Consider the following 12,568-nt stretch of genomic DNA (forward strand, 5'->3'; position numbering starts at 1 on the left):
TTGTTAACTTCTGGTGATGTTAGTCAGCATAGAGTCAATGATTAACTCTCATTTGAAAATGTCAGCAGTCTGTCATTCCTCGGAGCAAGTTTGCAGAATGTTATCACATATTCCATGCTCTGAAGTTGGACTTCATGTTATTTCGATGTGTGAAAAATCTTAGTTATTGGAGCACAGAAATTGCCAAATTGTTCCTTTTTAAAATTTTTTTTTCAAGTAACAGGGATAATTTGAACTATAGTCTGTCACCATAAAAAAAAAAGTAAAAGAATAAGTAATTAAATAATGTCATGAAAACAAAGCAAGGAAAACATCATTCATGAACTCCCCTCATTTCAAAATCTACCACATAATCACTCTTTTTAAGCACAGGTCTGGAGTGTGGCAGGAGACATGAAGCCATACTCTCATTCAATCGTTACAAAAAAAGGCATGATCTTCAGCTGATATATAGAGTATTAAATATGCACATCAAATCAAGTATCCTTTCCTATTTTGAACAGAATGTAATAATTTCTTTGGTCTGCATTCACACACAGGTCTAAATATCCTATTTCTGGGGAGCCAAATAGTCTCTAGGAAGCAGACTTGAGAAATCTTGTCATATACATTAAATGACTCGGTGTAAGAGACTGCAAGAGACTGTGTTGGACTATATTTGTCTTGACTTTGCTGACCATTTGCTAGCCTCAGCATCCTGTTGCTGTGGGAACTACGTGCTGAAGGCCCTGAAGAAATCACCATATCCACCTGAAGCTAGCAGTCTCTGTGGAAATGGCTGAACTCTTCGGAAAAACTGCGTACTCCTCCCTTGAAAAAGGAACTGCAGGAGACTGGAAAAAGGAACTGAAAGGAACTGCAAAGGATTGATAATCAGTGCTTGAAACTGGGACTTTGTCATCGTCTCTCTGCTGCAACCTGGAACTTGGACCTCCATCACCTGCACCGAGACCGAGCCAACGGGACGTTGCTGGCTTCGTGGTGGTGGTAACTAGTCTTGCTGCATCTCTCCCATTTTCTTGCTTAGGTCTGCCACTTTTTCCTTTCTTATTCACTCTGTCCTGTCGCTATTATCAGTTGTTATAGGAAATAAATCTTGTAAGGTTGTATAGCATCTGACCTCGTTTGTGTCTTAATCTCTCTCTTGGGATCGTTTAAGACCCCCCCACCCCCAGCCCCCCAATATTGGATTAGGACATTTGGTTGGTGGAATTCAAATTACCTAAACACCACTTTATTCACATATTCATTGCAAATGCCACCCCCACCCTCCCCCTTTTTTAACATAAGCATAGAATGCATCAGTAGTCACAGAATTTGTTAAATATTATTAAATAAGGGTGATAATTATTTAATAAAAATGAATAAAAATTTACAGAGAGTTGTTAATGTTCAGGATTGCTGGGACATTTTTCATCTATGGTTGATATGATATCAAAATATTCAAAAAGCAGACCAGAAAAGAGGGCTCTGCCTTTTCTGTAATTATCTTAGACATATTAAGTGGGAGACTGAGGCAGAATTGAGAAATAAATTAACTTATATAAGTTCTTTTTGGGAGAAAATATTGGTCTGTTCTTCATTAGTCCTACATAAAACACAGAAGCAGGAAAGCACTCCACAAAATAGGAGAAAAAGACCTAAAGCTTCACAAAGCTATTAACCCTTTTACCTTCCTTTATTCATCTTGAATTCAACCTTCAGTTGTCAGGATATTTCTCTTTAGGTTTTATCTCCAGAGAGATGCTTAGGGAAATTAATTCAAATCAATTAATAAGTCTGATTTATGGAGGACTAGTTAAACAGTATTAGCTCCCTGTATAGACGTTCAAAATCAGAACTGAAGTAAATTAAAGGGGTTCTAATTCACCTGGAAATTAAGTGAGTTAAGTTGAATACAGAATACTTTCCTTGGGAAGAAATAGTCACAATAAATGTTTAATGTAATCTAATTAATCCATTTAAAATGTGTAATTTTGTTTAATTTGTATGAGCTTTCTTGATTGTCTTTATAGAATCAGACAGTGAGGGCAGATCTGCACAGATCATTTATTAGAATATTTTATGAACTTCAGTGTGTTTACTTCCACCTAAAAATGGAATTATATCATGGGCTTCCTAATTAAAAGCAACACTTCAAAACATTCATTACAATGATTAGGAGTAGTAATAAGCAGTGCCAGAATCTCTCCACACACAGAAACAGTTAAATTATATGATCTGAAGGAAAGAATTACTGATTGAATGTGCAAAAGAGAAATACTAGATTTGATGAAATTAAAAAATTCTGAGAAATGGTAGTTTCTTCTTCTACTTTTTTGTTGTTGTTGTCCAGATTCTGTAGCCCTGCCTTTTAGCAGATAAATTACACTTGCACATTTTATGTGGAGGAAAAAACCCCACAAACCCTCAAAAAAAATTAAGGGAATTTCAAGCCTGCAAAATAATATAGAGTATTTTCAGGAAGTGTCTATCTTCTGAGAGCTTAAATTGATGTTAGGCATGTATATTATTTAAACTGACTTTTGGGTTTGCATAATCAATTGCTGTTCATCATCTTAATCAATATGAAATTGTTTACCTGTTGACAAAGATGAAAGTATATTATTTTTTTCCAGTACTATTTCTAATGGTATGATGTAAAAATTATATTGAAATCTTCAATATTTATTTTTACACATCAAGCCAAACTGTATAGCTTGTATTGTCCTTCACTGAAACAGCAATTCAGTCATGTAGTTTTCTTGGTAATTATTTCATGTGGTGTATTTTTATTATTATTTTAGGTTTATTCTAAAAGAAGTCAACATATTGTCCAGATACAATGCCATGCTAGAATCTTATTCTATTTTTAAAATAGCTGTAATAAACTTCAATTTCCTCTTTAGTTTTCCATTAGGATCTACTTCAGGACAAATTGTCATAGATAATTCTAATAAAAATTGATAGGTTCTGTCCCTCAAAAACATTGGTCACTGTCGTAGATTAAAAATTAAAACTCTTCATTTCTCCATAAAGACGGAAATGAAGGTTTCATACTGTAAGGATTAAAAGAACAAGTCAGAAAATAACATCCTATATATTGTCCAAATGACGCATGGGTGATGAGAAATTACAATTTCCCTCTTTTGATGTAAAACCACTTTTATTTCAGTTGTTGCAGTTTGGTAGTTACTTTTATTTAATAAAATCATATTCTTGCCTGGTGTTTTCCCTGAATGTTACAAAATCCAGTAACATACTAGAACAGCCATTAACAAGATAGCCTAGATTGCAACAAATAATACTGCTTTTGTTCATACTCATAGCAGATTCTGGAGAACTTGTTAAGCCTCCTTGTTTTAGAGAACTTATTAGTTTTTGTACAAGCCAGAATGACAGAACTTTACCATAGCCAATGCAAAAAAAAAAGGGGGGGGCTGGAGGGGAAAGATCCTCATACTTGGAAAAAGAATTAGAGAAGTGGGCTAGAGTTTCTACATTTCTTAAACAAAAACAACAAAAGTGGGGTTTTTGGCATTGAGTGGAAGAAATACAGTGGCCATACTGGGTCCTTAAAATGTTTAGCTTACATTACAAAAGAAAAAGGTAACTATTTTGTGAAATTAATTGGAGACTGTAAATGAAGACTAAATCACACAAGCAAATTCTGAAAATTGTTATGATTCTCTTTAAGACAAAAAAATGCTGTATGAAGAACTAAAAATCAGCACAAACAATACAGGTGGAATTCAAATTGTATGTATCTGGCTGGTATAATAGTCAGTAATTAATTTTTTCTTACTATCTTTCTTATAGTAGTAACCTGGTGTGTATTTTCTGAGGAGTTATTTCAAAGTAGTTGTATAAAAACTTTAAATATATACTATATTTATATCACTAAAATTGCATAACCAATATAATTACATCAGTTACACTTAGACTGTTTTCTGTATTGTCAGCTGAAGATACAATGAATGGAAACACATCCTGTTGGCCTGATGCTTCATTTTATGAAAACATGGACATTATGAGTTAATAGTGAAAGTTTGAATGAATGCTTGAAATTTCAGACATCATTTTTGTTTACAGTGTTCAATAATTTGACTTTACTAGCATATCAGACCTAACACCAGCCTCTTGTCTTGGATTGTATAAGGTCTTTGAAAGATCCTTCCTAATTATTTAAAATAGGTTAACGTCGCACCCATTTTCAAAGGAGGGAAAGAAGGAGGATCTGGGCTAGTCAGCCTCACTCACCTCAGTCTCTGGGAAGGTTATGGAAGTCATTTCAACGTGAAGGACAAGGAGATGTCTGTGAACAGCGAGTATGAATTTATCAAAGGTAGTTTATGCTTGCTTCTTTCATGAGATGACTTGGTCAGCGGATGAGGAAAGAGCACTATTGATTGTTGCTTTCCTTGTCCTTCACAAGGTAATTACCACTGCCTTTTATAGATGTAGGAAATTAATGTTTTCTGCGGTTTTCTGTTTGGTTGGGGGGGGGTGTTGCTGTTGTTGTTGTTTGGGTTTTTTTTTAATAAAGAGTTCAATATATTCCTTCATTAGAAAAGAGGTTTTGGAAAAACTGGACAAGAAAACCAGGTCTGAAAAGCTTTGCTGTGATGTGGTAGAAAAGCACTGTGCTTACAAAAGCTGATAAAAGTCCAATCACATAAATACAAAAATGGTGAAATTAATCTGTGAATTGTAGATTGGCAACATACTGTCCTCTCAAATATTTGAATTGTGTTAAAATGGAAAGCCAATATTTCTGGCCAATATCTAGACTTTCTGACCCTGATATCTGTAAATTCAGGCTGGGCTGGAAGGAAGATGGCCATTTAAATTCTAACTCTTCATTGGACTAGGTGTCCTGGACAAGTATCCATTCTGTTCAGCATCTACATTTCTGAAACAATTCAGGTGGACATAAGAGGAAGTCATCTGTATATAGTACAATGTCCAGTATGCAGAGATGTCATTACTCTTGACTCCTGTCTCAGAAAAGGAATATGGTTTATTACCCCCAAGTGATTGAGATGAAGGGTGGAAATGGGGAGGAGTAACTGAAGAAAAACTAAAGCAGCCAAGAAACAAATGGTGCCCTGTACAAGATGGTTTATTCCAACTTCCTGAAGGTTGTTTTGAATGCTGGAGGAAACATAATATTCAGATTTGTGTCAACACTTTTTCCTCCAAACTGAGCTGATTGGGATATACTAGAGCAGAAAATAGCAGGTAGAGCACCATGTAGCCCAGGAGTTAGGTGCTGAAACACAAGAGGGGAGTTTATTATTTGAATGTGGTTTTGGAGGTCCATAAGATGGTTATGAGGCTGTGTCTATTTTATGATAATAGATCATACTGAAGATCAAGATTCTTGAACCTAGACACCTGATGGGCTAGAGTATCTCTCTGTTTTCTGTGAACAATAAAGAAGTTTCTGTGGGAAGGGTGGTTAGTGGTGGGGGATGAATATTGATTTTCCACACTGCTTTTGAAGATGAGTTTTCATTGAGCTCTGTGATTCACAGAAATAAATTTATCCCTAGAGAATGTTTGCCAATAGTCGTTGCTCCCTAGTTACCTGGAATTTCCTGATTAATAAATATGAATTTAGGGTGCTTATGTTTTGTTGAGATAATGCTGTTTCTTGGAGCTGTTCTGCAATACTTTCTGGATTTTTCTTTGTTTTGTTTGTGGATTTATTTTATTCTTTTTAAAGTAGAGCTGAATATTTACAGACAAAAATAAGAAATATTCTCCAGAAGTAATCTCCAGAATAATAGACATTTTATTTCCACTCTTTTTTCTAGTCCTAGAAAGGCTTGACATGAAAGGCCTCTCATTTCGTCTAGTCCATTTCCCACCTCATGATTGTTCCCTGAGTTATATCTACTAGCTATTTCTTCCCCCCTCCAATAACAAAGCACCCTTCCACATACACATGTACATATACATTATTTTATTTTTTATTTTCTATATCATTAAACATGGCACTATTTGACTACCCCACAACTTCAAATAAATATATCTTATTAACAATGTTAATCACTTTGACAAATAAGAAAAAAGGCAAGAAGAAATTGTCCTTTAAATGTCATTTTGCTACAAGTAATGGGTGGAACATAGGACAGTATTAATGTTACTGATATGTTCAGGATTCGTGGCTTCATTTTTAGTATTGCCTACCATTTGAAGAAGTTTTTTTTTTTTGAAAAGATAAATACCTTGCATACAGCTAATAATTTACTGAGACAAAAAGCAAGACCAAGTAGTTCTCTCTCTCAAATAGCGACTCACTTTGAAAGATGCTTGTTTTCTGTCTACTGTAGGCATTTGGGAAGGTTCAGCTTTCTGTAACCAGTGAATTGATATGAGTGGAGCTAGGTATGTGTTTGAAGAGAGTTACTTTCTACCGTTTGTGGAATAAATTGTGTCTGACTGCTACATAACTAGCCATTTATAGAGATATATCTTATTTTTTTCCACTATTCCTTGTGCAGATTCTTATCTTCTTTGTTCACTGCTTCACATAATCATGGACTAGATTAACCACAATTATAAAACACAGCAGAATTAATGAAAATATATACCTCCTTTCAGTGCTCAACTAGTATATTTAATTATAGTGAAATATTTTACCAGTTGCATATTCAGAATGCAAATATTCACAAATCTCCCAAATACCATCAGATACTGTATGTAACACTCCATTTAATAAAAAAAACCAAAAAACAAAACAACTAAATAAAAAAAATATGCCATTTAGCATTAAATAAATAACTGCTGAATATGAGAAAGAAGGAAATAAAGTTGGAAAGGCTTGATTCTGATTTCACCAAATATGACAGAGAATTTTTGCAAGCAAAAGCACATCTCACTGCTGCAGATTCTTCTGCATTTGCAATGTGATAGACTAGTAAAGGGGAAAAAAAGATCCAAACTTAGCCCAGAAACAATTCAAGTTTCCTATCAAATAGACTTTCACAATGACAAATGACTGTAGGCTATCATGGAACAAAACTATTTACTACTCTCATATATCGGTAAGATTTTATGTATTTCTTATTTTTCTAAGCTAAAATTGCTTCTGCTTTCTTTCTGTTTTTAAAACATATGTTTTAACTTTATTTAAAATTTGATTTCTGAAAGCATAGTTAACACTGAGTTAGATAATAATTTAATCAGAATGGCCCAAGTATGCACGGTTCATGCAAGTTCTACTACCTTCTCTCATGTAGTTTTTATTTTTCTCATACATATGAAATCCCTAGAACTAAAGGATTTTGCAAAATCAAATATACCCATAGGCTCAGCAAATCTGAAGGGTCCTATGGTGTCTGTACAGTCAAACAATTTTTAAAATGTCTGTAGAGAATTCTGATAGGAAGCGTACCCTGGGTGGCATTAGTAAGACGACAGCCTGCAGGCCAAGGGAAGTGATTATTCCCCTCTATTTCACACTTGTGATGCTGCGGCTGAAGTCCTGCATCCAGTTCTGAGCTCCTCAATAGAAGAAAGACGAGGGTAGCCTGGAGAGAGTCAAGCAATAGAGGCTGGAGACCCAGCTTTTCTTAGCCCATAGACTGCAGGGGTGAAGGAGAATATCATTGCTGTCTTCAACTCCCCATTTTTTGGTTGCAGGAAAGATGGAGCCAGACTGTCCTCAGAGATGCAAGGTGAAGAGGTAACTGTCACAAGATACAACAAAGGAAATTCCCATGAGACTGAAGGAGAAGAGTTTTCCTCAGAAGAGTGGTTATGCATAGGGTCAGAGGCCCTAGGAGGTTGTAGAAATCCTCGTCCCTGGAGATATACAAAACTTGACTGGAAAGGTCCTGGGCCACATGCTCAAACATTACCTGACTTTGAGTAGGAAGATGGATAAGATGACCTCCAGAGCTGCCTTCCAGCCTAAAACATTCAATAGGTCTATGAATTTAAGAAGGACATGTAGGTTTTACAGAAGCTGGTGTATATATTAATTTCTGAAAACAACAACAACACTGAAAACATAGACTGCATAATCACTCCATGGTTTTGTTTATAGAACTCAGGACATTTTTTTCACAGACCTCATTCTTTTAGTTAGAAAGTACAAGTTTAAGATCTGAATCCTTGCCTTCTGAGTGGTAGAGTGGAGAAACTCTATTCATAAACCTATGTTATTTCAACAACACAAATCCTGGACCATTATTAGAATTTTTCTCCATGATGGATAATTAATCATATCTTTATCTTTCTTAAAGCAATTCTTATTCCTCTTCTTTGATCACTACTTTTCAAAACCAAACTTAAAATTTTAGAGGTAATCGTGAAAATGTGTCTAAAGCCATTTTTCCTTGACATAAAGTTTCATTTAGATGGAAAAGCATTGGGGGGGGGGGGGGGAGGGAAGGAATCCTACTTTAAAAGAAAGATGAAGGAAAACAAATCTGAAAAAAATCCAATGAAAAATCACATTTTTATAGTTTTACAATAAAAATGCAGTCTTTAATTTTGCAGAAATATATATACCCTCATGACATTTCCAAATTAAAGTTATACAAAAAGTTTGATTTTGACTAATCAGAACACCCTGACAGTCTTGAAATAATTTAATTTTCTCTATTTTTCCCCATACCTCACTGATAGCATCTATATATTGGGGTTTTATTTGCTTAAATTTTGATCAAGTGCATTGATATTTCACTCTATCTCTGCCAGAACAAAATGATTGAAATTGTATACTATAGAAAACTTTGGAATAGATTAACTTTTGTCTTTATCTGACTACAATACCGAGACCTTTGGTTCCTTCTTTTTGTAAATTTTTTTTTACATTTTTTCAAAATGCATGTGTTAAATATCAGGAAAGTATCTTATCTTGTAGATTCTGTTAGTTTCTCTCATACTTTCAAGTACGTACAAAGACTACATGTAGTGTTTTTAACAAATATGATTTGTTCTCTTGATATTTTATTTATGAAGTATCATGCTTACTTGTGGTGCTACAAAAGTAATTAACAGTATATATAATGAGTCACAGTGAAAAACTGACACAGTGGATGTTATTTGAATTCCAAATGGTCTTGATTTACAAGCCTGGTTCATAACTTCACTTCTAATGATTAATAATACCTTACCTTTTTACATGTAGTTTTCATAAAAGGGGATCTCAAAGCACTTTACATCACACACAGGCAACTGTTGCACTGCGTTGCCAGGATCTCGAGGTTTAGTATATACATGCAGTGTAAAAAAAATTGTAAAAATTAAAAAGGGAAAGAAGAACGAACATGCAATATAACTGTCTTAAAGCTGAAATGGCATTTTGGCTTATTTCAAATAATGACAAGGTGTACAGTAGAAGTTAATGGCAACTGCTGGGGGGAGTGAGCGAGCGACTGGGTAGGGGCTTACGTGCCATCTGGGGTGAACTCACCACTTTTTACAATTATGATAATATAATACAATATAATTTGTAAAGAAGGAGAGGAATAAAGTTTATTGCACTCTTGGAAAATGGAAAGTTCTGCTGGCCAAAGCCCATCACGTCACATGAAGTAATTTGAAGATTACTATCACTGATGTATGCTGAAAAAAAGTTGTTGTGGAAAGGGCTATTTTGCAGAGATTTTATAATTTGGATACGAATCTTTCTACTGCTTGAAAACATAAATTTTGTCATGTAGTCTATCTTCAAAACCAGTCTGCATTAATAGAATCAGACAGTTGTGAATTATTTAGATGATGATTTGACCCCCTTCTTCACTTTATAACTCTTGAACATGTTTAGTATTCAAAAATGATTCTTTTTTGGCTGTCAGCATTTGGGTCTTGATCCTAGATGACCTACTTGTGTACTTATTAACATCACTGAAAGTAGTCTAAGGAGTCATCTTGTTTAAGTATTCAGCATTGTACAAATAAAATATTGTGTACAAGTCTTATGACCTGATTCTAAGAATGTGGAAATAGAGAAGAGTTCCCAAAGGAGGACAACATAAATAACCAAGAGTTTGGGAAATAACCCTTATCTTCAGAGGCTTGTATTGCTGTGTCCTGGGAGGGAACACTGGATCACAAACTCTTAGTCCTCTACTGTAACAGAAAGTCAAAAACTGTAGAGAATAAATAAAAAAATACAGAAAGAAACCATTTTAAAAATGGATCAACCTCATTTAAAAACTAGTTCTGTTTTGTCTCAATCTTCCCTCCAGAGGGTCTTTCTGGGAATTTACAAATCTTCTAGTGGCTAGAAAGCTTGTTCTGGTTTCCATCTTCAAAGTACGCAAGGCTGCTAAGATCCATTTTTTTCTTGCCCTGATTCTCCCATTAGGTTAAAGAGTTCATCTCCATCCCTTGAGTATGCACTTACACAGGGAAAGTTTTTTGATATATCTTGCTTTTTGATCTTGGCAACTTCATAGTACCTATGGCTAGAAATTAAAGTTTGAAAAATTTATTGTCAAAATCAGATTCAGTATCTTAGAGAGGTGATTCAATTTCAAAACAACTCATTAAAAGAGGTAGTGGAATCCCTGGTGTTTGGCAAAATGGAATTTCTTCCAAAAAGATATGCTTTGAAGCAGTTTTTTAGAGAAAATGTTTGGCTTCTTTTGTGTAGGAGAAATGACACTGTCATTGGTCTATTTTGGTCTCAGGAGGTCTGAATGTATGTACAGGGTCTGGCTGGGATGGAGTTTGTATTCTTCACAGCAACCCACATGGTGCTGTGTTTTGGATTTGTGACTACAACAACACTGAAAACACACCAGTGTTTTTGTTATTGCTGCACAGTGCTTGCACATCGGCAAGGTTTTTCTTTTCTTTCTTTTTTTTTTTTTTTAACCTGATTCCCACTTTGCACTTTCCTCCCCCCAGCAGATAGGCCAAGGGTGTGCAAGAAGTTGGAAGGGGACACAAGCAGCTGACACTAACTGACCAAAGGCGTATTCCATACCATATGACATCATGCTCAGTAATAAAAGCTCAGGGAAAGGAGGAGGAAGGGGAGATGCTTGGGGTTATGGCATTTGTCTTTCCAAGTAACTGTCATGTGTGCTGAGGCTCTTCTTTCCAGGAAGTAGCTGAACATCTGCCGGCCGATAGCAAATAGTGAATAAATTCCTTATTTTCCTTTGCTCACATGCACAGCTTTGTTTCACATGTTAAACTATCTTTACCCTGACTCATGAATTTTCTTCCTTTTTCTCTTTCAATTCTTTCCCTCATCCTGCTGAGGGGAGTGACTGGGTAGGGGCTTAGGTGCTGACCAGGGTCAACTTACCATCTTATCTTTTTACAATCTACATTTTGAGGTCTGAGCAGTATATAAGACTGCAATACTAGTATTTCTAGCACAGCCATTGTGGTGGGTTGACCCTGGCTGGACGCCAGGTGCCCACCAAAGCCATTTTACCACTCCTCCCCTCTCAGCTGGACAGGGGAAAGAAAATATAACGAAGGGCTTGTGGGCCAAGATAAGAACAGGAGAGATCACCCACCAATTACTGTCACAGGCAAAACAGACTCAGCTTGGGGAAAATTAACTCAGTTTATTACCAATCAACCAGAGTAGGGTAATGAGAAATAAAACCAAATCTCAAAATACCTCCCCTCCACCCCTCCCTTCTTCCTGGGTACAACTTCACTTTCGGATTCTCTACCTATCCCCACCAGCGCCACAGGTGGGGACAAAGAATGGGGTTTACGGTCAGTTCATCACACGTTATTTCTGCCGCTTCAACCTCCTCAGGGTCAGGACTCATCACACTCTTCCCTTGCTCCAGCGTGGGCTCCTACAGGAGACAGTCCTCCACGAACTTCTCCAACATGGGTCCCTCCCATGGGCTGCAGCTATTCACAAACTGCTCCAGCGTGGGTCCCTTCCATGGCGTGCAGTCCTTCAGGAGCACACTGCTCCAGTGTGGGTCCCCCACGGGGTCACAAGTCCTGCCAGAAAACCTGCTCCGTGGGCTCCTCTCTCCACGGATCTGCAGGTCATGCCAGGAGCCTGCTCCAGCGTGGGCTTCCCACAGGGTCACAGCCTCCTTTGGACACCCACCTGCTCCAGCGTGGGGTCCTCCCCGTGCTGCAGGTGGATATCTGCTCCACCGTGGACCTCCGTGGGCTGCAGGGGGACAGCCTGCCTCACCATGGTCTTCCCCAAGAGCTGCAGGGGAATCTCTGCTCTGGTGCCTGGAGCATCTCCTCCCCCTCCTTCTTCATGGACCTTGGTGTCTGCAGGGCTGTTTCTCTTACATGTTCTCACTCCTCTCTCCGACTGCCATTTCTGTCTGTCCCAGCAACTTTTTTCCTTCTCAAATATGTTATCACAGAGGTGCTACCACTATCGCTGATGGGCTTGGCCTTGGCCGGTGGCGGGTCTGTCTTAGAGCTGGCTGGTATTGGCTCTGTCAGAGCCACAGGTGAAGCTTCCAGCAGCTTCTCACAGAAGCCACCCCTGTAACCACCCCTCCCCCCCAAAACTTTGCCACACAATGCCAATACAGCTATAAAACATATTTATACTAAAATCTCTCCTCAACTCTCCAGAGCAAATGAAAAATCTCCATACTCTGAATAAGCTACAATAATA

Source organism: Buteo buteo, chromosome 3, assembly GCF_964188355.1.
Source record: "Buteo buteo chromosome 3, bButBut1.hap1.1, whole genome shotgun sequence".
In the NCBI taxonomy this organism is placed as follows: Eukaryota; Metazoa; Chordata; class Aves; order Accipitriformes; family Accipitridae; genus Buteo; species Buteo buteo.